General features: G+C 42.8%; 1 protein-coding gene across 1 annotated transcript in view; it reads right to left on the reverse strand.

The window, feature by feature from the left end:
- The window catches only part of FAM193A (family with sequence similarity 193 member A), a 160,545-nt gene that overhangs the window by 126,773 nt on the left and 6,895 nt on the right, over positions 1-26,877 (reverse strand).

Consider the following 26,877-nt stretch of genomic DNA (forward strand, 5'->3'; position numbering starts at 1 on the left):
AAAGAACAAGGAGGGATAACTAGAGGCAGAGGGTTTTAGAGAAGGGGTCTAAGGATGGGCACGGAGCGTGAGGCAATCTATGTCCTCTGAATGCTCAGCAATGACAGCCACTGCCAAAGCAGCTCTCAAATGCCCTGCGCACGTCTGCCTCTGAGCTTCTTTCCCCAACACTTCCCCAAATACACTCATGAACAGACATGGCCGCAAGGATGGGAGGGAGGACTGTGCTCAGTGACATGAACTTCCACCAAGATGATCTGGATTCTCCGGTGCCAGGTGCCTGCAGGGCAGAGCTTCTCTGGTGTTTGGCATTTGTGCATGCTCCAGCACAGGACTCAGGGTGCAACAACACAGCTGGGAGGAGCCCCAGGGAGCCTGGGCTTGTGTCCCAGCCTCAGTGACTGCACCCTCTCCTCAGCCCCATGTCTCAGCACATCGAAGGGTTACTGCACGGCTGGCTGGCTAGTGAGCCCAACCTTGTTCCACACAGGGGTCTGGAGACGCCCTGGCCCCAGCAACAGACAAAAGTGTGTGCGTGCCTGGTTAAGGGGGCTGCTGCTCCAGCACCCAGTTCCAGCGGTGCTTCCCAGATGCCTGCATGCCTGCCCATCACCGCTGGCTCACCTGAACCCTAGAGGTATGTTCCCACGGCCCTCCCCACAAAGACACAATGCACCCCAGGCAGCACACCTACACAGGAACCTGACTGCCTCTGCATGGCCTCCCACCTGCCTCAGCTGGCCTGCACCCCAGACTGATCCTGCTTGTCTAGTGAGTATGGACTAGCTCTAGCCAGGCAACCCAGCTACAACCATCTGTATTCCAACAAGATATGAACCCCAGTCTTGGGGTGTGGCCCCTTCCAAATGTATCCATCCTTGGGGGTACTATCCCTCAGCCCTGGAGTATACCTTAGAGTTCTCTTTCCAGTTCATGGCTACTCTGTCAAAGCTCACTAACTTCTTAATATATTAAATTTCCCTTGTTTAAATTACTACATGGTTAGTCTCCTGATTGGATCCAGAAGGATATACTCTGTTTTCCAATGTCACCATTTATGGACTTGCTGTACAATTTTTCACTATTATGACACAATACTGACCAAGGAGTTTGTTTTAGGGTAACAGTGAGGTGATGACCCACGGCCATGGGATTCACTCATCTTATCACATACTCCATCACCCAAAACAGCTGGCTGCAGATAATGCTGAAATGGCCCACTGGGGACACAGGAGACCTCTGGGTCCCACAAGATGTAGCTTTATATATTCTGTACAGATGTCCAACAGATGGTGCTGCTTCTCCAGGAAAGAAGGGTCCAGTGCAAGTAGCATCTCTGATTTATACTTTCTGGACCAATCCAGAAACTTTTTCCTTCCAAGCCCCATAACTCTGGGTTCTGACAAGTTGGAAGCCTTAGTATCCAAGAGTTGAATACTTGTACCAGGGGATAGTAGTATCAGTACACCAGAAGCTAGCCTGACCGTCTGGACTTGTGGTACCTCTGAACCAACACGTTCAACACCACCACCACACACTGACTAAATATTGTGATGGGTAAAGGTAAAAAGAACATGAGAAAAGTTGCGGAATACCAAAAGTATGTCTTTACAAAAATATGTATTTCTTTTTTTGTTGCTTTTTTGTTTGTTTTTTCTACACGGTTTTGTTTTTTGTTTTTTTGTGGTTTTTTTGTTTTTGTTTATATTAGTCACCATATAGTACATCATTAGCTTTTTATGCAGTGTTCAGTGATTCATTATTTGCATATATACCCAGTGCTCATTACAACACATGCCCTCCTTAATACCCATTACCTGGCTAGACCATTCCCCCCACCCTGCTTGCCTCTAAAACCCTCAGTTTGTCTCCCAGAGTCCACAGTCTCTCATGGTTCGTCTCCCTCCCAAAAACATGTATTTCTGAATTAAGCTTCCTTCTAAAATGTTGACATATCTTCCAAGAACAGCACATAAATAATGATAAATATTGTCAGCTATCTGAATTTAAGTCACAAAACAGCATGAAGAAAAATTAATAAAACATTACCCCCAAACCATATGTCCCACCCCAAACAAAACTGAGTCAGCTATGACTTTGTTTTCACATACACATACATGCTTCAAACAAAATATGCTTGGAATAAATAGTGCCCAGCTGGCTCAGTCAGGGGAGCAGGCAACTCTTGATCTCAGGGTCATGAGTTGGGAGCCCCAAGCTGGCATGGAAATTACTTTACTAAACAAATAAGAATATACGGGAATACCTTCACCTCCCAGCACCATTTAGAGTCAAAGGCAGGCTAACGCAAGTACAACAGCAGCAGTAGTTAAAAAGAGAAACTGCAGAAAGGCAGCAGTGTTTGGCACAGAGAGACTGGAGCCAGGATACCTGGGTTCAAATCCCAACTCTACCTCCTAATATGCTGTGTAACCTTGAGAAGTCACTCATATTTGTAGAACTCATTTTTTTCCTTTTTCCCCCCCCCCAAAATTTTACTTATTTCAATAATCTGGACCCCCAGCATGGGGCTAGAACTCATAACCCCAAGATCAAGAGTCACATGTTCCACTGACCGAGCCAGTCATGTACCCCCAAACTCATTTTTCTTCTTCTGAAAAACAAAGATACCTCATAAAGTATTTAAAAATATTTTCTTTTCTTTTTTTAAAGTAAGTTCCACACCCAGCATGGGGCTTGAACTCACAACCCTGAGATCAAGACCTGAGCCAAGTTCTAAACCTGGATGCTCAACCAACGGAGCCACCCAGGTGCCCCTAAGTTTGCCTCCTTTTTACCTTTTTATTGCTTTTTAAAGATTTATAAATTTACTGAAGAAAGCAAGAACAAGTGGAGGGACAGGGGGAAGGGATAGAGAGAGAGAATCTCTCAAGCAGATGCCCCACCAAGCACAGAGTCGGACGTGGGGCTCGATCCCACCACCGAGAAGATCGTGACCCGAGCTGAAACCAAGAGGTGGACCCCAACCGACTGAGCCACCCAAGTACCCCAGGCTTGTTTATTTTTTAACACAACACTGAACCCTATGGCTGCTTAGAAAATATATACTTAAAATACTGTATAACTGTGGTTGAAAACTATTCACCATTCACCCTTAAGCAAGTCACTAACACTGCAAGCCTCAGTTTCCTTATTTGTAAATGGAGGATTAAAAAAAATCCACTTAGGGGGTACCTGGGTGGCTCAGTGGGTTAAGCCTCTGCCTTCAGCTCAGGTCATAATCTCAGGGTCCTGGGATAGAGCCCCACATCCGGCTCTCTGCTCAGCAGGGAGCCTGCTTCCTCCTTTCTCTCTCTCTGCCTGCCTCTCTGCCTACTTGTGATCTCTCTCTGTCAAATAAATAAATAAAATCTTTAAAAACAAAAATCTACTTAGAAGGTTGCCACAGAATCAAATGAGATTATGACAAGTGCTTAATAGAGTGTAGGACATAGTAATCATAAGTCAAAATGGCAGCTGTTTATTTTCATTAAAATGACAGAATTTTTTAAATGAGCAAAATAAAGCAGGCAAATGCAAATAAAATGAATGCATCGGTAGCAATTTAAAATCAGAGAAACATAGTGAGCTGGTGCAGTCAGGGGAGCACACAACTCTTGATCTCGGGATTGTGAGTTTGAGCTCCACAGGGTGTAAAGATCACTTAAAAATAAAATCTTAGGGGTACCTGGGTGGCTCACTAGGTTAAAGCCTCTGCCTTTGGCTCAGATCATGATATCAGGGTTCTGGGATCAAGTCCCGCATCCGGCTCTCTGCTCAGCAGGGAGCCTGCTTCCCTCTCTCTCTGTCTGCCTTTCTGCCTACTTGTGATCTCTCTCTCTGTCAAATAAATAAATAAAATCTTGAAAAATAAAATAAAATCTTAAAAAGAAAGGAAAAGGGGTGCCTGGGTGGTTCAGTGGGTTAAGGCCTCTGCCTTCATTCAGTTCAGGTCATGATCTCAGGGTCCGGATCGAGCCCCGCATCAGGCTCTCTGCTCAGCAGGGAGCCTGCTTCCCCCTCTCTGCATGCCTCTCTGCCTACCTGGGATCTCCCTGTCAAATACATAAAATCTTTAAAATAAAAAAAAAAAAAAAGAAAGGAAAAGAAAAACACTGTTAAGTAACAAGGTTACTCTGTTAATAGGAGATATACTTTTAATAAAAGATATGAAAGTCGGGGCGCCTGGGTGGCTCAGTGGGCTGGAGCCTCTGCCTTCGGCTTGGGTTGTAGTCCCGTGGTCCTGGGATTGAGCCCCACGTTGTGCTCTCTGCTCAGTGGGAAGCCTGCTTCCCTTCCTCTCTCTCTGCCTGCCTCTCTGCCTACTTGTGATCCCTGTCAGATAAATAAATAAAATCTTTTAAAAAAATAAAAAAAGACATGAAGGTCATAACTCAGTACAAAATAAACATACTGAGGGACACCGCATGGTTTAGTCAGTTAAGCAGCTGCCTTCGGCTCAGGTCATGATCCCAGGGTCCTGAGATGGAGTCCCACATTGGGTTCCTTGCTCAGAGGGGAGCCTGCTTCTCCCTCTCCCTCTGCCCCTGCTCATGCGCGTGCTCTCTCTCTCTCCCTCTGTCAAATAAATAAATAAAATCTTTAAAAAATAAAAATAAACATGCTGAATATATAATGCAAAAACCAGTAAAGTCTCCAGTAAAAATTAAGAGATGTTACCAACCATCAAACAGGGCACCTATCAATCTAACAAACCAAGTAGAGAAAAACATAAATGACAAATTTAAATAAGGCTTAACTGTTGGATTTATGTCGATTTAAAACTCCACTGAGAGGCACCTGGGTGGCTCAGTGGGTTAAGCCTCTGCCTTCGGCTAAGATCATGATCTCAGAGGCTCCTGTGATACTGAGCCCTGCACTGGGCTCTCTGCTCAGCAAGGAGCCTGCTTCACCACTGCCCATCCCACAGCCTGCCTCTCTGCCTCCTTGTGATCTCTGAACAAATAAATAAAATCTTTAAAAATAAATAAATAAATAAAACAAATAAATAAAATCTTTAAAAATAAATAAATAAATAAAACTCCACTGAATACTTCTAGTGTTAGGCTCCACAAAACACTGGGAAAACCAATCAAATAAGCTACTAAAAAACAAAAACCTACATTTTACAAAAGATCAAAGTTAAACAGGCCCTATTCATTTAAAAACAAAAAACGGGGGCACGAGGGTGACTCAGTCCATTAAGTATCTGACTCTTGGTTTCAGCTCAGATCATGATCTTGGGCGTCATGGGATTAAGACCCATACTGGGCTCCACGCTTGGCACAGAATCTGCTTGAAATTCTCTCCCTCCCTGACTTGTGCTCTTTCTTTCCCTCTCTCTAAAATAAATAGATAAAATAAAACTTTAAAGTCCCAGTACTTACCTTAGTAACTAACACATAATATGCACTAACTAAATGTGTGCTGAGTAAAAAGACTCAGAAAAACAACAAAATTGAGAACACCATGTATCAAAACTTCAGGTGTGGGGACAAAGTTGTACTTAAAGTTAAGTTCATAGCTTTAACAATGAGTATTATTTTGAAGTGAAAAAAAAAAAATTCAGTTCAAGATCAGAAATCAATTCAGAAAGCTGCTGCTCTCCCCAAAATAAGAACAAATTATTATAAATATGAAAAGGTAATGACTTAGTAAAGAGAATTGTTAAGCAATAAAAAGTAGTTAAAATGTGGCAAATCTCCCTGAATTGTATGCTTAAAAATAGTTAAAATGGTACTTTTTATGATATATATTTTTACCACCATTAAAAAAAGTTTGTTTTTTGAGAAGGGCAAATTTAAGGGGAGGGGGTGGATGCTGAAAATTTTAAAAACCAACAGATTAAAAAAGGACAGTTCTAGAAAGTTTAATAGACGATTATTCTTTAAGAAACAGAATATTCCTGAGCACTAACAATGTGCATACTTCACAGGGTTAAAAATTAAATACTCTAACACCAGAAACATCATAGAATCATGAAAAGCACATGGTAACAATTAGCATTCACCAAGTCCTACTAGGATTCTCACTCTCTCATCTACCTCAAACCACCCACTCTCCTCAAAGCCACGGTTTTAAATTAACTCCTACCACTGTTCCACCATATATGGATGTCTGAGTCGGTTTATTGTCTACAACAGACTTCTGACGTTCTCAAGGACACATGACGACCTTCAACAAGACCGGCTGTAACAAACCACTAAGACATTTAAATACCTCATCAGACCTTTAAGAAACATGTAAGATTAAAACAAGTTCTGCCCCTAAGTACACACTGCACTTTTGGACATTCTCGCATGAATCTCGGGAGACAGTCACTGTTCACAGGACAGGAAAACCACAACAAAGCTCAAGTGAAAGGACAGTGGGGTGTGGGCACTCAGCAGCCAAGCAACTTCCAGACAAAACCAGGAGCTTCAAGATTTCCCCTTTCCAAATTCATGCCTTCACAAAATTGACATTAGAATGGTAACCATTAGTTACATCAAAAATAACAAATATCTGGAATAATTACTATATGAACTCTATAAGATTCTCAAAATTCTCAGGTATTTTAGATCTCATGTCAACTAATAGCCTGAGGTAATATAATTTTGAGTTCAATAGCTGTACAAAGTCCAATAAACTCAAGCGACCATATTAAATCCTCAAAAATGCTGTATGGAAATCACTGTCTAAACCACAAAGACTGGTCGGAGACTCAGCACAGCATCATCTACAGCGGCCCTACACCTGCCACAGCCCCTTGCTCCTTGCTGTGCAGCTGGCCCTGAACAAGCCCTTGGCCTTCCTGCGCCTATGTCCTCAACTTAAACCGGGGATGAGAGCCCCTCGGCTTCAGGTCACTATGAGGACAAGAGGGAGACACACATGGACAGCACAACAGGGCCTGACATGGGAAGGGCTGCGGGAACGCCAGCAAACATTAACACAGCCTATCCAGCTCATGGCAGAGCTGCTCAGCAACTAACTGCTTACACTGTGAACTAATGCCAGAAGAACGATATAAATTAAATTCTGACTTCTATTATAGTTCTGGACTGCTGCTATTTATATGTCACTGCTGTCCAGCTCACCTACAACATAAGCCTCCTGGGAGCAGAAACCACTCCACCCGACACGTCCTTGCCACCCGAGCATCGAGACACAAGATTTACACAAGGTCCTCCAGTGTTACAATCCCAGTATCTAGCATGTAGCCCACATAAAACTTCAATGTTTGCTCAGTGAATACATCTGCATTCTTTCAACTATTTCAACTTGAAGTCCAAGGCTCTGACACCCCCTGGTGAGTCTGGCCCTAGGAAGCACACTTTTACAAAAACTGCCAATGACCAGATTCTATTCGGCCACTGGGCAGCCATGACTACTCTCACTTGGGCAATGGCTGGAGGTCTTGCTGTGGTTCTCAGTCGGCATAGAACAATGCACTGTCCTTGCTCCCTCCCCTTCCCCTGCATGGACAGTTCAGCATACTCTCTAACCCAGGGCCTAGGCCAGGAGTAACTCAAGTATTTTCGGAGGGAGGCAGTTAGAGGAGTGGTGACCCTCAGACAGAGGGAGAGGGAAACTTATTCTCAGTTTTGTTTTGTTTTTTAATTTCATTCGCCTTTCAGTACTTCCAAGAGGGCAGAGGGCTACTATCTGTACCCAAATAACTCTTCGGTAACCAGAATTAATTGATAAATTCATGTTGCTTCTGATTTTAATGTTCATTTTTCATTAATGCCAAATGATTAATTCATGTAATAAAAAACCTATGCATGTAATATTTATTGAAAACTCCTCTATTCCAAATCTATTTAAGGCAGTTAGATATAAGCATTAAAAATGTAAGAGGTGGGGCGCCTGGGTGGCTCAGTGGGTTAAGCCTCTGCCTTGGGCTCAGGTCACGATCTCAAGGTCCTAGGACCCTGAGCCCCACATCGGGCTCTCTGCTCGGCGGGGAGCCTGCTTCCCCCTCTCTCTCTGCCTGCCTCTCTGCCTACTTGTGATCTCTGTCTGTCAAATAAATAAATAAAATCTTTGGGAAATAAAAAAATGTAAGAGAGGTGGGCACCTGGCTGGCTCAGTCAATGGGACTCTTGATCTCGGGGTCGTGAGCTTGAGCCCCATGTCGAGCTTAGAGATTACTTAAAATAATGATGATGACGATGATGACAGTGATGATAATGATGATGATGGGCGACTGGGTGATTCAGTTGGTTGAGCTTCTGCCTCTGGTTCAGATCATGATCTCAAGGTCCTGGGATCAAGCCCCACACCAGACTAGCTGCTCAGTGAGGAGCCTGCTTTTCCCTCTCCCTCTCCCCGATGCTTGTGCTCTCTCTCTCTCACTGTGTCAAATAAATAAATATATTTTTTTAAGGTTTTATTTATTTATTTGACAGAGAGAAAGACAGCAAGAGAGGGAACACAAGCAGGGGGAGCACCACAGGGAGGAGAAGCAGGCTCCTTACTGAGCAGGGAGCCCGACACGGGGCTCAATCCCAGGTCCCTGAGACCATGACCTGAGCTGAAGGCAGACACTTAACAACTGAGCCACCCAGGTGTCCCTAAATAAAATCTTAAAAACTAGTAATAAAAATAATGATGATGATGGAAGAGGAATCACAGGTTCTGAGTGTTACAGAACCTCAAAGGCCTGTTCTTGGCCCCCCCACCAATGCTGCACCCCACCAGCCACAGCCACACCATCAAGCCACACTCAACTCCCAGAAGTTGGTTTGGGGCTCAGATGTTTATGGTGGGGAGAACTGGGGAGATGGTGAAGCAGGAGGCCCTGTTCCACAGATACAACAAGATAACAGTCAGTGTAAATAGCCCAGAAAACAGATCTGAAGACTGGCAGAACAAAGTCCACATAGAAGGTTGGAAAGGTAAAGACACAGTTTGGAAGCAAAACAGACCATCATACACAATGGAAATGGAGCCAGTGGCATAGAGAAGAGCAAATATCAGATGTCTACAGAACAACTGCCTAATCTACATCTCCTCTTGGGTGTCTCAAGGCTCTTGGAGTTCAACATGTCCAAAACCAAACTTACACTGTGGCAGCAGTGAGCCAGAGAACCTGGGCATGATCAATGCAAAGAAAATGAAAGGTCGGTAGGCATGGCCAGCCTGGTGCATGGGAACAGTCCAGTCTGCCCCATGTGAAGCACACCTGTGCTCCTGAAAAGATGCCTATGCCCCACTCCCATCCCATGAACAGGAATCAAGGGGGTGCACCACATTTCCCTATTGAATCATGCCCACTCCACACCTGACACCAGGCCTCTAACGGGTCTTCCTGCTTCAGTCTTTGCCCCTTACATCCACAAAGCATCAGCAATCACTCTCGTACAACCTAAGTCACAGCATAGCACTCTTCTTCTCAAGATCTTCCCATGTTCCCATCTGAACATGATTAAAACCAGTGTTGTTAAGAGTGTCAGACAAGGCCCTCCATATCTGTCCACAGACCCTGACAAACCAGGACTCAGCAGACACTCATGGGACAGATGGATGGACATGACATACACATGGGAACAGATGATCTTGGACATGGAGCTGCGTGAAGTGACAGCAGGACCTGTGCCTCATACATACCATTTGGTAATAAATACATACAAGGGATTTTTTGAAAACAGAGATTCGTACCTATCCAAATAAACAAACCTATTAGACTAACCTATTAGAGCAGACTAAGAGATGGGGAGAGTGAGCACAAAATGAAGCTGGGTTGGGAGCGCTAGGAAAGCAGGAAAAGGAGACCGACACTTATCAGATGCTGGGCATACACTGTGAACCAAAGAGTACGAGGTCCTGAACAAATGCAGCTAACACACCATAAGACCTGTTCCCTATCCAGCCCTTCGGTGGGATCTCCTATCTCGGGGGAAATAATTTCTGAAGTCAGACTCCCAAGAATTTGCTTTGTCCATCCCACAATCAACCCACCTCACTCTCCTATGTGTCTCAGAGGTGTGCCTTTCTGTCCATTTTCACTGCTGCCTTGCCTCTCACCTGTCTCCCCATACCCACTGTCACCCTCCAAACCATTTCCCTCACTGCCGCAAGAGACGTCTGCTCAGCTTTGCAAGGCCCTTTGTCTGCAAATGCTCTAAATCAAAAGACCCAAACTCGGACCCCAGCCCTCAAGGTTGCACATGGGTGCTTCCCATCACCGCTCCTCCTCCAGGCCTCCTTGCTCCACTTCCCCAACAGGGCTGGGCGCAGTGCTCGGCTTTCCTCCTACCTGGCCTACTGACAGCTCCCACCCACAAGCCGCAGCCGGGCCCAGCCTGCAACCTTTAACCTTACCTAAATCTCTCATCTAACATATCAGGGGAGGACCAGAGACTCTCTCTGGGTCCCACAGTCAATTCCTGGCAAGGCTGGAAAGTCACCCAGGCCCAGTGAGCCCTCCCTCGTGTGAGGCCACACCCTTGGACAATCTGGTTTCCGTTAGGTACTGTGCAGGACTTCGTTTGGCAGAAAGAGGATTAAAAAGAAAGCTTCAAATGTTAGTTTGGGCTTAACTTTTAGTTAAATTCAGTCTCTACAATCTGTTTTGATATCCTGAGCAGTATTCAGAAAGTGACAAATACAAAGTTCTGGTCTGGGAGGCGCCTGAGGGGCTCAGCGGGTTAAGCAACTGCCTTCAGCTCAGGTCATGATCTCAGGATCCTGGGACAAAGCCCTGCATCAGGCTGCCCGCTCATCGAGGAGTATGATTCTCCCTCACCATCTGCTTCTCCCTCGCCCTCCTCCCTCCCCCTCCACATGCTTGTGCTCGCTCTGTCAAATAAATAAAATCTTTAAATAATATAAAGATGTCTTGGTGAAGGGGAATTTTGAGCGACATATATAAACTAAAATCCTGGACCAGAACTTCCTTTTTTTTTCCCTAAGATTTTAATTATTTATTTGAGTCAGAGAGAGTACAAGCAGATGGAGCGGCAGACAGAGAGGCAGACTCTCACTGAGCAGGGACCCAATGTGGGACGTGATCCCAGGACCCTGAGATTGTGACCTGACCTGAAACCAAGAGTCAGATGCTCAACCAACTGAGACATCCAGGCACCCCAAGACACCTTTAAATAAAATTAACTTTTGTACCTCTGAAGCCACTCTTCCAAACTCATATTACATGTACAACTTTTTTTTACATATAATCAAACAGAAGGTCACTGTTCTAACAGGTATGTGTCTCCAAGCTTGTCTGCAAGGTGGCTCTCATAGGTAAAGTGCCTTAACCATCCCCCTACTTAGTAGCCCATGCCCTCTCTCTCATGCCTACGGAGGGATGGGGGTAAGGAAGAGAGGCAGCCCATCACAGTATGCCCAAGGACCCAAGATGAGGCCTAGCATAAAACATGGTCTGGACTACTACTGAGAAATGTGAATCAAAACCCCAGGTGAAATCAGCCAGTAATCACTAGAGGCTGCCAAGAGGAAGGGCTCCAGCCATGGCTAGCAGAATCACCAAAGAGCAGAAGCCTTGGATAAAAAGCGCCAGAAGTGCAGCTCAGCGAAGCCACCCCACGTGGAGAAGGAACAATGGTACAGGCAGGGTGGCCTTCTGCTTCTTGCACTCTGAACAACCCTGAATACACCACAGATCAGGAAGGGGAGGGAAGGGGCGGGAGGGAGAGGAAGAGGCACTGGTGTGGTCAGCTCTTGGGAGTGCTCCATTTCAATCTAGGAAACCAGACCAAATGCAGCCCACCTGAGCATGAGATCTATCTGGAACAAAAGCTCCCAGCCCAAGGAGTAAGGACTAAAAATGAGCCAGGGCTCCTCTAGCCAAACCCTGCTCTGCAAAGGAGCTCTCCCAAGTCCCCAACCCATGGGGTATTTTGCATACCTTCTTCCAAACTGCACACTGCCTTAGAAGGTTTATCCCCTGTGTCATCATGGGACCTCAGTAATGAAGGGGAGAAAAGAGTTTTAATTATCCCAGTAAAGAGAGAGGACTGGAGGGCCCATTACTACTGTGCCCCACACTAACGACTGTGTTGTCTCAGGAGGAGTAGCAGAAGAGGTGGCCAAGAGTCGTATTAATATTCTCACCCAGTTCGTAGAATACTTTGGACAAGTTTAAAATATATGGGCTGAATTTATAAAATATATGGAGAAAAAACGTGGAGGTTTGGTTTAGAACATGTCATCAAAACTCAGACTTGCTGCTTTAGCTCCGAATGGCTCTCTAAACCTACCATGCCATAAGAAATCCACAGCCAAGTCCCCAATGGCTCAGAGAAGGTACTGCTTTCTTATAACTGGAGGATCTGAACACATTAAATTCAACCCTGCGGATAGAAATCAAAGTAAGAGGATTTGTCAAAGCAGCATAGATTCGAACTGGCCTCTCCAACAAGCAGACGGAAACTAGAGACTCCAGACACTCACTACTGTCCAACTGCCCAGACGCACACATCCTAAAGAAGGGCTGGGCTATTCAGAAGTCGGTCACAATTTCGGACATTCAAAAGCAAAGATTAGAGGTCATGCTTTAAGTGCCTGTAATCTTTGGCGTGAAAACCTCCAGATGTGTGTCAATTATGCATCATCTGACCCTAAGCATATGGCCCTACTTTCCAGAGCACCTAAACGAGATGAAATCAAATTATGCTCATCATGACAATATGCCAGTCCTAAAATTCTGAGGAAGAATATATGATATTAGGACCATCCAGAAATTTGTGACTTTGTGACCAGATTCTAGGTAGTATTTCAGTCCACCTGACTGGGAAAGCATCTTTTCTTTTAGTGGAATTAGCTAAAATTATAAAGGAGAGTCACAGGGTCACAGGCCCTTGGCACCTGCTGTTCCCTCTGTCTACAACACTCTTGTCCAGATGTCTACATACCTTTGCTCCCTCACTGCCTTTGGGTCTCTGCTCAGTGCTACCTTCTCAGGAAGTCACCTCCCCTAACCTCCTGCCCCACCACTTAACCCTGGAGGCATCATGTCCACACCACCTACTTCATTGCTCACCATCCCACCACTTCATCTAATTTAATTTACTATCTTCCCGTGATAGGGGGGAGGGGATCTTCATGTGCTCTGTTCCCCGACAGAGCCTCAGTGTCAAGAACAATTCCTGACACATACTAGATGCTCTACAAGTATGATGAAGGAAGACAGATCTCAGGGGAGCCTCTGTCCGAATCTTCCCCACAACTCTTGAGAGCACTTCCGGATGTTAAGCACCAGAACTCTCACTATTAAAAGAGGCAAACTGCTCCTGTCTGCACACTTTGTTTAAACAAGACTGAATAAGCCAAACTGTGGACTGCTTTTGTATTACTGCTAAATAAAATTCAATTTTTAGAAAGTTAGAGTCCACCCACTGTTAGCAACCAAATTTCTCAGTCCCACACACGAATTTCTAATCAGCTGGCTCTTCAAAAGAGTCTGGATGAGTAAGCCCAGGAGTGTTTCAAGAAATAACAAGGACAATTTGAAACAAGTTGTGTTTAACTCCCAGAGTGACCTACAGACTTAACCCTACCCAATCATGAGTTTCTCTGCCACAGGAAAGGGAGGCCAATGATTGTCCACACTCGAGGATCAACTAAATCTGGACCTAAGCTTGTACACAGGAGCTGTATCCATCCCATTACCTCCTAAGATCTGAGTCGTACTTCTCCAAATACCACCCCTCCTTTTTCGCAGTAGCGCCCCTCCTGTCTTCCCCTTACTGTGGGAGCTATGCCTGGTAATGACACTCATACCCCGCTATGGGAAATGCTGGCCTAGAAGTTTTCACTGTGCCTCTTAATTTAGTATGTTCGAACTTCTGGACTACATTACTGGACTCTGTCTAAATTCACATGATACAAAATTTCTACACTTCAAATGTGATAATGAAATTTTTAGACAACTTTTAAAAATTCCTAATTCTACATCTCATTTGATTCACTCAACAAACACTTACTGGCTATGAACAAGGTACTTGGCCTTGAAATCTCTCTACCAATCTAGTAAAAGGCAATGAACGCATAGGGTAAGTACAAATGTGTTCAGTGTCATCAGAGGTAACTGCTGTCACTAGGAGGAGATCAGGGTGAGCTGAATGGAGAAAAGAGCAACAAGCCAGGCCCCAAATAACAAAGAGCAGTAGGGTGCTCAGGAGGCAGAACTGGAAGGAAGGGTTGGGGAGTGGGAAAAGAGGATGTAAGAGAAAAAGCTTTCCTGGAGAGCAAAGGTAGGGAGCCAAGTTCCAGATGTGATGTATGAGAAAGTACAAGGTAATGAGAGAAAGAAGGATGGGATCTAGCTGGAGAGAGGTCCTGCTTGCAACAGGGGGTGAACGCCTCTGGAAGGACTCCCAGCCAGGAAGACCTGAGTACACCCCCATAACAGACTATACATCCAGGCATGGCACAAAAACATGGCTCTGAGGTCATCCTACATCTCTTACCAGTAATGCAGAAGGCATTTAGATGCAGTTGATAAATGTAATTTACATACAATAAAAAATACACAAGGGGCATCTGGGTGGCTCAGCTAGTTAAGCACCCAACTCTTGATTTCAGCTCAGGTCATGATCTCTGGGTTGTGGGACTGAGCCCCATGTGGGGCTCTGTGCTCTGCACACAGTCTGCTTGTCCCTCTCCCTCTGCTTCTCCCCCTGTTCCTGCTCTCTGACTCAAAAACAAATAAATATTGTTTTTTAAAAAGTACACAAAACAAAAAAACATATAATAAGATAAAAATGAAATCCTATTTTTGCATACTTTTTTATTAACAACACTGAAAAACTTTTTTTAAGAGGGGGCTGGGGAGCGGGGAAGGAGAGAAAGAATCTTAAGCAGGCTCCATGCCCAGCACAGAGCCCAACACTAGGCTTAATCTCACAACCCTGAGATCATGACATGAGCCAAAATGAAATCAAGAGTCGGACGCTTAACTGACCAAGACCCTGGAAAAACTTTTTTACAACAAAGAATCATGAGAAAAAAATTTAAGGAGGCCAGTGTAATTGAATGTACTTTATTATTTTTCAAAATCTTGGTATAATACTTTGTGTTAAAACCAGATCTTTGGGGACGCCTGGGTGGCTCAGTCGGTTAAGCCGCTGCCTTTGGCTCGGGTCTTGATCGCAGGGCCCTGGAATCGAGTCCCACATCAGGCTCCTTGCTCGGCAGGGAGCCTGCTTCTCTCTCCGCCTCTGCCTGCCACTCTGCCTGCTTGTGCCTGTGCTCACTCTCGCTCTATCTCTCTGACAAATAAATAAATAAAATCTTAAAAAAACAAACAAACAGATCTTTGGAATACTGTAAATTACATTACGTAGAAAGCTGGTTTTGCTGGCAGTCTTTACTGAAAAAGGTCCCTCTCCTATTTAAATACATACAGATCTAAATGGAAGAAATATATCATTTATACTTACTAAATCGTGCTAATTGATTTTCGATCCCATCAATAAATTACACAAAGATTTTTACTGAAATTCAGCTAATCAATTTTTACCTTCCTCACAGACTTCTGTTTTTACACAAATCAGAAGGTATCACATTTTTGTATTTTTAATAAGTTCAGAAAAAAACTTTATGAAAAGCTTATAGATAGTATAAAAATTTCATTTCCCAGTTTAAGTATGCAGTAAGATGAACTAACTACTTATATTATTCTTAGCAAGAAAACAAAACAAAACATTGTGGCTACAATTCTAAACATCCATTTTCAAGATGCTCTCTATAGCAACAGCTTCTTTCAAAAAGCAATTTTCTACCCATTGTTAAAATGTCACCTTTACGTGGAGGGGGCAGAGTATTTATTTTCTTAAAAATACTGAATTTGCTAGGTAGCTTTCTACTGAAAGTCACTTATTATTACAGAAAAGATCAGTAAATTTAGACCACTTGTCTTTGTGTCAAAGAAAAACACTCAATTCACCTTCAGAATAGGCAGAGCTTTTAATTTTACCAGGAGATATCCAGAAAAGCTCTGTATCTTGGCAAGTACTCTCATAGTTATTCCCTAACTCATTACAAAACACTGTAAAGATCTACTACTTCTGAAAAGGGTTCAGGCTGATCCCATGCATGAGTCTGGCTTCAATTCATTGCTGCAAGAACTTATTTATGCATCATGTGAATAAATTTCACATGCGTTGTCCTTTCTGCCATCCTACTCTATCCAAGCATATCTCTCTCTCTCTCTCTCTCTCACACACACACACACACACACACACACACACGTACACACAGGGTACCCAATCTGAATCTACAAAAAGCCTCTCTCTGCCTCTGCCTGCCACTCTGCCTGCTTGTGCCTGCGCTCGCTCTTGCTCTCTCGCTCTCTGACAAATAAATAAATAAATAAAATCTTTAAAAAAAAAAAAAAACAGAGATCTTTGGAATACTGTAAATTACATTATGTAGAAAGCTGGTTTTGCTGGCAGTCTTTACTGAAAAAGATCCCTCTCTTAAATACATAGAGATCTAAATGGAAGAAATATATGCACTTACTAAATCATGCTAATTTAGTTCCACCCGAACTTTCCATGATGTTATATGCTCCTGGTTCTCCATCTTAAATGTCTGTCTGTGCAAATTAGCTAGAGTTGCTTATCTAACGGAACCTTTTAGAAATGTAAAACCTCAGGAGGAGTTCACCCTTAAGTTTAATGAAATTCTATAAAGTACTAGATTGAGTAACCCATAACTTGAAACACTGCTACAAAATTTACAACAGTTTCTCACCTGGTAAGTCTTTTGCTGACTGTAAAGGCTCACTTCTCTCCTTCCCTAACATCTCAAGGCAAGATAACCACTTTGGAGTAGCTCATCACTAGGAACTGCACATCTCCAACAACCTTTGAGAGTCAGTTCTCAGCTCTGCTTCCATCATTTTCCTGACTTTGTTACATGGCTAATACAGAGCCTTGCAAGAAGCGGCAGTGATGCTCCTGCCATCAATTCCCCAATTGTTCCATACGCTTTCATCACTGGGACTGTCTTCAACCCAGGGTTTCTTTGAAGACTACGTATTTTGTGAGGACCAGTTTAATTAAAATTAGAGAATCCATGAACATACTTCATGAGCGCTTCTTCGACATGCTCTAACTGACCAAACTTCCCCTCCCGCCTCAGGATACCCAGCAATCATGCAAGACTCACAACTCTGAAATACACAGCTAAGTGAGGCTGCCGACCTCAACCCACGGAGCCAATGTTTGCACAGCCTAACATCTTACTGGAAAAGGTAAGGACTAACGCGTCCTTCCCGCACCACCGCTACTACCAGAGTGCCTCTTGAGCACACCTCACTTTAGAGACCCCTGCAGTAGGTCTGCGGTAGGTGATGGGCAGTCTCTGAAAGTGTGTGACCAAAGGACTGACAATCACAGAATCATAAAGGTGGGAAAGATCTTCAAGATTACCTGGTACAGCCCCGCCTGACAATGCACCACCCATACGACTAGCGGGGGATGTTCAGACAAAAACTTATTCTGAGGGGCGCCTGGCTGGCTCAGTCAGTGGAGCATGTGACTCTTGATCTCGGGGTTGAGTTCAAGCGCCACACTGGATATAGAGATTACTAAAAATTTTTTTTAAATCTTAAAAAAAAAAACTTTCTCTGATAAATTAGCTAGCAAATAAACCACTATGCTATTTTGTAATGTGAAGAGACAAGTCTAGTCTAAGCATGGATAGGCTGGGTTCACTTGCCAGAAATGAGCCAAGAAAGGCCGCAGCCATCATTCTAGTAACCAAGTACAACCACAATGTAGAGAGAGGCTAATCAACATTTGAGTGGCTAACTATTACCAGAAATCTCTACCAACATACCAATTACCAAGTGTAAGAATGAACGAGAGAGAAAGAACTGGATGTAGACTCACCTATATCAAAGTGGGTATCGTAGAATGGAGGACTAAATGAGTGCAACCCAAGCCAGGTGAGGAGGAGAACCAGGATACTGCCTGTTAAAGAAGGCAAAAAGGGGCGCCTTGGTAGCTCAGGTGGTTAAGCGTCCAACTTGAATTCATTTCGTCTCAAGTCACAATCTCAGGGTTGTGAGAAGGAGCCCTGCATTGGGCTCTGCACTGGGTGTGGGGCCTGCCTAAGATTCTCTCTCTCCTGCCCTTTCCCCCTTCTCCCCCTCACATGCTCTCTCTAAAAATAAAATAAAATAAAAATAAAAAGCAAAAGAGAGTTCCAGAAAGCTGTATATAAGCAAGAACAAATGCGACAAGCTCAAAAGACATCAGGACTGAACAACTACAGGATCTGGTAACAGAATGATCACTTAATGACCCCTGGGAAAGCTGATTAAAATGGGAGATGGATAAGGAAGTAAAACAGGGACTGAAGATGAAGAAAGTAGAAGCAACTAATAGTAACCAATATTATTAACCAGTATTTTCAAGTTATTTAGTGGCAACCAGTAGGACAAGAACAGCTAAAAAGGTAGCTGAAGTGGTTAAGCAAGGTCAAGAGAAGGACTGAGGGGAAAGGGAAGACAGGAAATTCAAAATCTGGATGCTAAAGAAACTAACCCAATAAAGGATGAAAGATTCCAGATCCAGGAGAGAAAGAACAGAGGTTTTGAAGAGACCTCAAGATAATGTACTCACATAAATTTTGCAGTGAGTTTCCATGGGTTAACAGACTCACTAAAACTGATCACTTAAGAACCTCAGGAATATAAAATTAACTTCAGAAAAATGGATAATGCTTTCTTCCAAATTCAAAGACAAATAAGACAACAGATTTCAGAACAAAAGGGAAGAGGGAAGAACTGCAGGAGTGCACACCAACTAGACTGGATCCCAGAGCAGCAGAGTAAGAGTAAGCCACAGACCACAGTTTTGAAGAAAATGCCCCAATGAATGAGCCATTACAATCCAGTCTAAATGCCGTGGTGAGCTGAGGACAGACACCAAAAGAACCTGGAAGGGCAACAACAGCCTGGCCTAGGACGATGCAGGCACGCATCCCACAGGGACAGCCTGTGACCTCTTCTGAGAGGGAAACAGTGGCTAACCAGCAAAGAAAAGAGAGAAACAGTGTGCAAAGGTACAAAGGCAAGAAGGATAGGACCCACTCACACTGACACAGGAAGAATGGTTTGACTGCTACAGGGTCAGACACAGGTGGTGACAGCAGCAGGACAACAAAGCCCAAGGAAATGAAGAGCAAGAATGAGAACCTCTCCATTCGACCAGAGCGTTGGTCAGGCAAGGCCTGGAAGAACAAGTGAAGGTGTCACAAACGGGAAGTGATGACCTGATTTCCAAGCGCTCAGGCACGTGGGGATTGTGCTTAAAAAGGGGGGAGGAGGTCGTACAAAGGTCACTTACAAAAACTAGCTTACAGAAAGTGATGAGAGGGGACGCCTGGGGGGCTCAGTGGGTTAGTCTCTGCTTTTGTCTCAGGTCATGATCCCATGATCCTGGGATCGAGCCCCGCATAAGGCTCTCTGCTCAGCAGGGAGCCTGCTCCCCCCCCCCTCTCTGCCTGCCTCTGGGCCTACTTGTGATCTCTATCAAATAAATAAAATAAAATCTTTAATAAAAAAAAAATTGATGAGAGTAAGAGACAAGAACGGGGGGCAGGGGCAGTGGTGCTGGGTAGCTCAGTGGGTTAAATCCTCTACTTTTGGTTCAGGTCATGATCTCAGGGTCCTGGAATGGAGCCCCGCACTGGGCTCTCTGCTTGGCAGGGAGCCTGCTTCCCCGTCTCTCTCTCTCTCTGCCTGCCTCTCTGCCTGCTTGTGGTCTCTTCTCTGTCAAATAAATAAAAATTAAAAAAAAAAAAAAAATCCAGGGCTGGGCACCTGGGTGGCTCAGTCGTTCAGCGTCTGCCTTCAATTCAGGTCATGATCCCAGGGTCCTGGGATCGAGTCCCTCTCCCACTCCCCCTGCTTGTCTTCCCTCTCTTGCTGTGTCTCTCTCTGTGTCAAATAAAAATCCAGGGCTGGGGCGCCTGGGTGGCAGAGTTGGTTAAGCATCCATTTCTTGGCTTCATCTCAGGTTGTGACCTCAGGGTCTTGGGACTGATCCCTGTGGTGGGCTTGCACTTGCACAGAGTCTACTTAAGACTCTCTCCCTCTGCCCCTACATGCTCACTCTCTCTCTCTCAAGTAAACAAATCTTAAAAAAAAAAACAAAAACAAAAACACAAATCCTGGGCCATAAGCAGTTAAATTCTCCAACTTCTCACTCAGTTTCACAATGTAACTAATATTGTACTCAGAATATTTAAGAGGAAAATGCCAGGGCTCCTGCTTCCTCAGGCGGTAGAGCAAGCAACTCTTGATCTCAGGGTTCAAGCCCCAAGTTGGGTGTAGAGATTACCTAAAAACAAAATTTAAAAAAAAAAGAGAGAATGTCCTTTGCATTCTATTAATATATGTGGGGAAAAAAGTCAATTTCCACAGAAAATGTGATTAATTGAATGCCACATACATTATTAGATAGTTTAGAAACGGGCCACCTGGGTGGCTCAGGTCGTTAGGTGTCTGCCTTCAGCTTAGGTCATGGTCCCAGGGTCCTGGGATGGAGTGAGGAGCCTGCTTCTCCCTCTCCCCTGACTGTGCTCTGTCAAATAAATAAAATCTTAAAAAAAAAAAAAAAGACAGGTTAGAAACTAAAGTTGATTTCTACAGGAAAAATATAAATAAATAAATGTTTTGTAGTCCCATGAGATACAAATTATTTGATCCCAACTCATACTGATTAAAGTCTCTCTAAAGACAGCTTGTGTCTCCATGCCAGTGTGTTCCAGCAAGTGAGTTCCAAAAGCCAACTGGAGCAAAAGAGTCACATAAAGCAAACTACACAGTGCACAGCAGCAGCTCACAGTACACCAAATACATATATTCAACCAGTAATTAGACCAGGAAAGAAAGGCCTCAAGTTAATAACTATATTTCACATATACCTTATAATTAAAAGTAAAAACAAGAATATAAATAATTAATGAAAATTAGTCAAATAACTATCTGTAAAAAACACACTTCAAATATAATTACATGGGTAGGTTAAAATTAAAGAAATAGAAAAGATATACCTACTATGCAAATACTAATGAAAAGAAAGTTAGAGGGGCTCTGTTAGTATCAGATAAAGTAGACTTAAGAGCCAAAAATACCATCTGGATAAGAGGAACATAATTTAAGTGACAAAAGAGCCATTGCACCAAGAAGACATAATAATCCTAAATGTATATGGACCAAATAACCCAGTTTCAAAATACATGAAGCAAAACTGAAACAAACTCTAAGGAGAAATCAATTTTTGCAGGCTTCAACATGACTCTTGGCAACTAAGTATCAGTAAACAAAAAATCAGCAAGAATATTTAAAAAAACTCAAAACGTCATCACTGACTGCATCCAAATGGCATTCAGAGAACATTCCACTCAATAATAGAATATATATGTTTTCTGTACATAAGTTACATTCACCAAGATATACCATGAAACCTTAAAAATTGGGCACCTGCGTGGCTCAGTGGGTCAAGCCGCTGCCTTCGGCTCAGGTCACGATTGCAGTGTCCTGGGATGGAGCCCCACAGTGGGCTCTCTGCTCAGCAGGGAGCCGGCTTCCCCCTGCTGAGGACCCCTTGCTGAGGGCCCCCTGCTAAGCCTCCCCCCCCCCCCACCCTGCCTGCCTCTCTACCTGTGATCTCTCTTCTGTCAAATAAATAAATAAAATCTTAAAAAAAAAAAAGAGAGAGAAAGAAAAACTGAAATAAACCCAAAGCAAGGAACATAGCAGAGGGGGGAAAAATGATCAAAATCAAAACCAGAAAAATAGGGGGGGGGGATATCAATAAAACAAAAAGCTGTTTCTTCAAAAACATTAAAAACTTGAGGAACTTCCATATGTTTTCCACGGTAGCTGTACGGTTCCTCAAGAAGTTAAAAAGTAGAGCTATGCTAGACCCAGCCATTCTACTACTAGGTATTTACTCAAAGGATACAAACCCAGTGATCTGAAGGGGCACCTGCACCCCAATGTTTACAACAGTAATGTCCACAATAGCCCAAATATGGAAAGAGACCAGATGTCCATCGACAGATGAATGGATAAAGATGATGTGGGGTATATATACAATGGAATACTACACTGCAACCAAAAAAAGAGATAGAAATCTTACCATTAGCAATAACATGGATGGAACTAGAGGGTATTATGCTAAGTGAAATAAGTCAATCAGAAGACAATTATCATATGATTTCACTCATATGTGGAATTTAAGAAACAAAACAGAAGATCAAAGGGGAAGGGAAGGCAAAATAAAGTAAGATGAAATCAGAGAGGGAGACAAACCATGAGAGATTCTGGACTCTAGGAAACAAACTGAAGGCTGCTTGAGGGAAGGTGAGTGGGGGATGGGGTAAATGGGTGATGGGCATCAAGGAGGGCATGTGACATAGTGAGCACTGGTTGTTACATGTAACTGATGAATCACTGACCTCTACCTCTAAAACTAATAATCTACTGGGGCGCCTGGGTGGCTCAGTGGGTTAAGCCGCTGCCTTCAGCTCAGGTCATGATCTCAGGGTCCTGGGATCGAGCCCCGCATCTGGCTCTCTGCTCAGCAGGGAGCCTGCTTCCCTCTCTCTCTCTGCCTGCCTCTCTGTCTACTTGTGATCTCTCTCTGTCAAATAAATAAAATCTTTAAAAAAAAAAAAAACTAATAATCTACTATACGTTAATTAATTGAACTTAAATAACACTTGAGGAAACCCTAGCCAAGACTGGCTGGAAAAAAAAAGAGATTATTATCAATCAGTATCAAGAATGAAAGAGGGAGGGGCGCCTGGGTGGCTCAGTAGGTTAAAGCCTCTGCCTTCGGCTCGGGTCATAATCCCAGAGTCCTGGGATGGAGCCCCACATCGGGCTCTCTGCTTGGCGGGAGCCTGCTTCTCCGTCTCTCTCTGCCTGCCTCTCTGCCTACTTGTGATCTCTGTCAAATAAATAAATAAAATCTTTAAAAAAAAAAAAAAGAAAGAATGAAAGAGGGAAGGGGCGCCTGGGTGGCTCACTGATTTAAGCCTCTGCCTTCAGCTCAGGTCATGATTTCGGGGTCCTGGGATCGAGCCCCACATCAGGCTTCCTACTGAGCGGAGAGCCTGCTCCCCCACCCCCGCCTACTTGTGATCTCTGTCAAATAAATAAATAAAATTAAAAAAAAAAAAAAGTGAAAGAGGGGACTTTACTGTAGACCCTCACAGACACAAGACGTATTACATTATAACACTACAGACAACTCTACACATTTAAATTCAAAAACTTAGGTGAAATGGGTCAATTCTTTGAAAAGTACACACTAAAACAGAGAGAAAGGAACAATTCCTAAGTTACTTAATGCGGCCAACATTATACTGATATCAAAACCAGGCAAAGACAAAAGAATAAAAAAACTAGTAACATTTATTTCATGAAAACAGATGCAATAAAGCCCAACAAAATATTACTAAACTGAATCCAGCAACTAAAAAAAGAGTAATACCTATATACAATGGAATATTATGCAGCCATCAAAAAATGAAATCTTGCCATTTGCAACAACATGGATGGAACTAGAGGGTATCATGCTAAGGGAATAAATCAATCAGAGCAAGACAATTATCATCAATTATCATATGATCTCACTAATATGAGGAATTTGAGAAATAAGACAGAATCACAGGGGAAAGGAGGGAAAAATGAAACAAGATGAAAGGAGAGAGGGAGACAAACCATAAGAGACTCTTAATCTCAGGAAACAAACCGAGGAATGCTGGAGGGAAGAGGGGTGGGAGGGAAGGGGTGACTGGGGGATGGTATGTTCTATGGTGAGCACTGTGAATTGGGTAAGACTGATGAATCACACACCTGTACCCCTGAAACAAATAATACATTATATGTTAAAAAACAAAACAAAAAAAACCCAGGAGACCACATACAAAAAGCTGGAACTGTGAGGTCTGACAGATCTTCTACCCTGCTGTCCACTCTGAGCACAAACAAGAACTGTGGAAAAACAGAAAGGCCTCATCTGTATCACTGTTTTTCCCTGAAGGGGCAGAAATAAGGGACAATATTAGGTTATACATTCTTGTGAAGGGGGCTAGTCCTATTCATTTTTGTATCCTACTTCTTTGCTAGATCGTTCTTCTCATTTCTACACTCCAGGACATACACAAATAAATCTTACAACATTTGATATTAAAAAAAAAAAGAGTAATATACCATGATGAAGCACGGTTTATTCCAGGAATGCAAAGCTGGTTCACTATTCAAAAATCAGTGATGGGATCTACCACAGTAACAGTCTAATGAGGAAAAACATGATCTTTTCAATTTGATTCAAAAAAGCACTTGATAAAATCTAACATCCATTAATAAAACTCTTAGCAAACTAGAAGTAGAAAGGAATTTCCTCAGCCTAATAATGGGCATCTAAAAAATCTACAGCAGGGGCGCCCGGGTGGCTCAGTGGGTTATAAAGCCTCTGCCTTTGGCTCAGGTCGTGGTCCCAGGGTCCTGGGATTGAGCCCCACATCGGGTTCTCTGCTTGGTGGGGAGCCTGCTTCTCCCCCCCTTTCTCTGCCTGCCTCTCGGCCTACTTATAAATAAATAACTTTTTTAAAAATAAATAAATAAATAAAAATAAAAAATAAAAAATCTAGCAGACACATTTTATGGTGAAATAATGAATCCTTCCACCCTAAAATCGGGAACAAGGAAATTGTAGTAGAAGTCCTAGCTAGTGCAATGAAGGAAGAAAAAGAAAGAAAAAGCATACAGAATGGAAAACAAACAAACAAACAAAATCACTACTCAGACACCATGACTGTCTACACAGAAAATCCCAATGAATTCACCCCAAACTCCCAGAATATGATTTTAGCAAGATCAGAGGACAGAAGGTAAAACAGAAAATTTAATTACATTTCTATGGACCATCAATAAATAAATGAAACTGAAATTTTTCAAAAACACATTTATAAGTGTTGACAAAAATGAATACTTATATGTAAATCTAACAAAATATATACAGAATCCATCTGCTGAAAACTACAAAACACCAATGAAAGAAGTCAAACACAGGAGTGCCTGGGTGGCTCAGTCCTTAGGCTCTGCCTTTGGCTCAGGTCATGATCCTAGGATTCTGGGATCAAGCCCCGCATCAGGCTCCCTGCTTGGTGGGAAGCCTACTTCTCCCACTCCCACTGACCCTGCTTGTGTTCCCTCTCTCGCTGTGTCTCTCTCTGTCAAATAAATAAATAAAATCTTAAAAAAAAACCACACACACACAAATTAAATATCAATTATACCTCAATTAAAAAAAATCAAAGATCACCAAATAAATAGAGATGCATAATATGTTCACAAATTAGAAGACTCGACATAGTAAACATGTCAATTCTTCACCAAACTGATCTATAGATTTAGGGCTATTCCATTCAAATCCCAGAATTATTTGTAAGTATAGGTAAGCTGACTCAAATGTATGGGGAAAAAAAAAAAAAACTAAATAGCCAAAACTTTTTTTTTCTTTAAAGTTGGAGAATTTCTTTAAAGAAATTACCTTGCTCAATTTTAAGACTTGCAGTAACTAAGACATGTGGTATAGGCAATGAAATAGACTTCTAAGTCAATGGAACAGAATAGAGAGTACAAAAATAACCCACTCAAATAAGGTCAACTAACTTCTGACAAAGGTGAAAAGTCAATTCAATGAAGAAAGATTATCCTTTCAACAAATGGGTTTGGAACAACCTAATATCCATATGGAAAAATAAAAAAAATGCCCACCTGAATCTGATACCTTATATAAAATTAACTCAAATTGAATCACAGATCTAAATGTAAAACTGTGAAACTTCTAGAAGAAAACATAGGGGAAAAGTATAACCAGAAGTTTTATAAAACAAAGAGTTCTTAGATGACACCAAATATTGTGATTCATAAAAGAAAAAACTGGTAAGCTGAACTTCATCAAAATTAAATTTTTTTCTTTGAAAAAAAAAAAGTTAATAAAAACACAAATTACAGGGGTGCCTGGGTGGCTCAGTGGGTTAAGCCTCTGCCTTCAGCTCAGGGCATGATCTCAGGGTCCTGGAATCGAGCCCCCCATCAGGCTCTCTGCTTGGTAGGGAGCCTGCTTCCCCTCTCCCTCTGCCTGCCTCTTTGCCTACTTGTGATCTCTGTCAAATAAATAAATAAAATCTTTAAACACACACACACACACACACACACAAATTACAGACTGTAAGAAAATGTTTGCAAATTACATATCTGTCATAGGACTCCTATCCAGAATTATGAACTCTCAAAACTCAAAAGAAAATAAACCCAATTAAAAATGGGCAAAGTCTGAATAAATACTTCACCCAGGAGGACACAAGAATGGCAAACAAACGCATAAAAAGTGTTCAATATCAGTAGTCTTTAGGGAAATGCAAATTAAAACCACAACACACCTATTAAAAGCCTTAAAATAAAAACTACTGACAACACCAAGTGCTAGCAAGGATGCAAAGTAACTGGAACTCTCATACCCTGCTGGTGGGAAGTTGAAAAGGTAAGGCCACTCTGAAAAACAGTGTGGCAGTTTCTTATAATATTACCATATGGCCCAGTGCCCACTCCTTAGAAAAATGAAAATTTACTTCCATACAAAAACCTGTACACAAATTTTTATAGCAGCTGTATTCATTTTCACCAACGTCCACCACTGGGAAAAGGGATAAACTGTGGTACATCCATACAACGAACTACTACTCAGCAGTAAACAGGAACAACTCAGAGGAGTCTCAAAGTTATTATGCATACTGAGTGAAAATAAACCAGCGTGAAAAAGTTACATACTATATGATTCCATTTAAGTAACTTCTCCAAAAGACGAAATCATAGTAACAAAGTACTGGCTG

This window comes from Lontra canadensis, unplaced genomic scaffold, assembly GCF_010015895.1.
Source record: "Lontra canadensis isolate GAN:19392208 unplaced genomic scaffold, GSC_riverotter_1.0 scaffold1, whole genome shotgun sequence".
NCBI classification, from domain to species: domain Eukaryota; kingdom Metazoa; phylum Chordata; class Mammalia; order Carnivora; family Mustelidae; genus Lontra; species Lontra canadensis.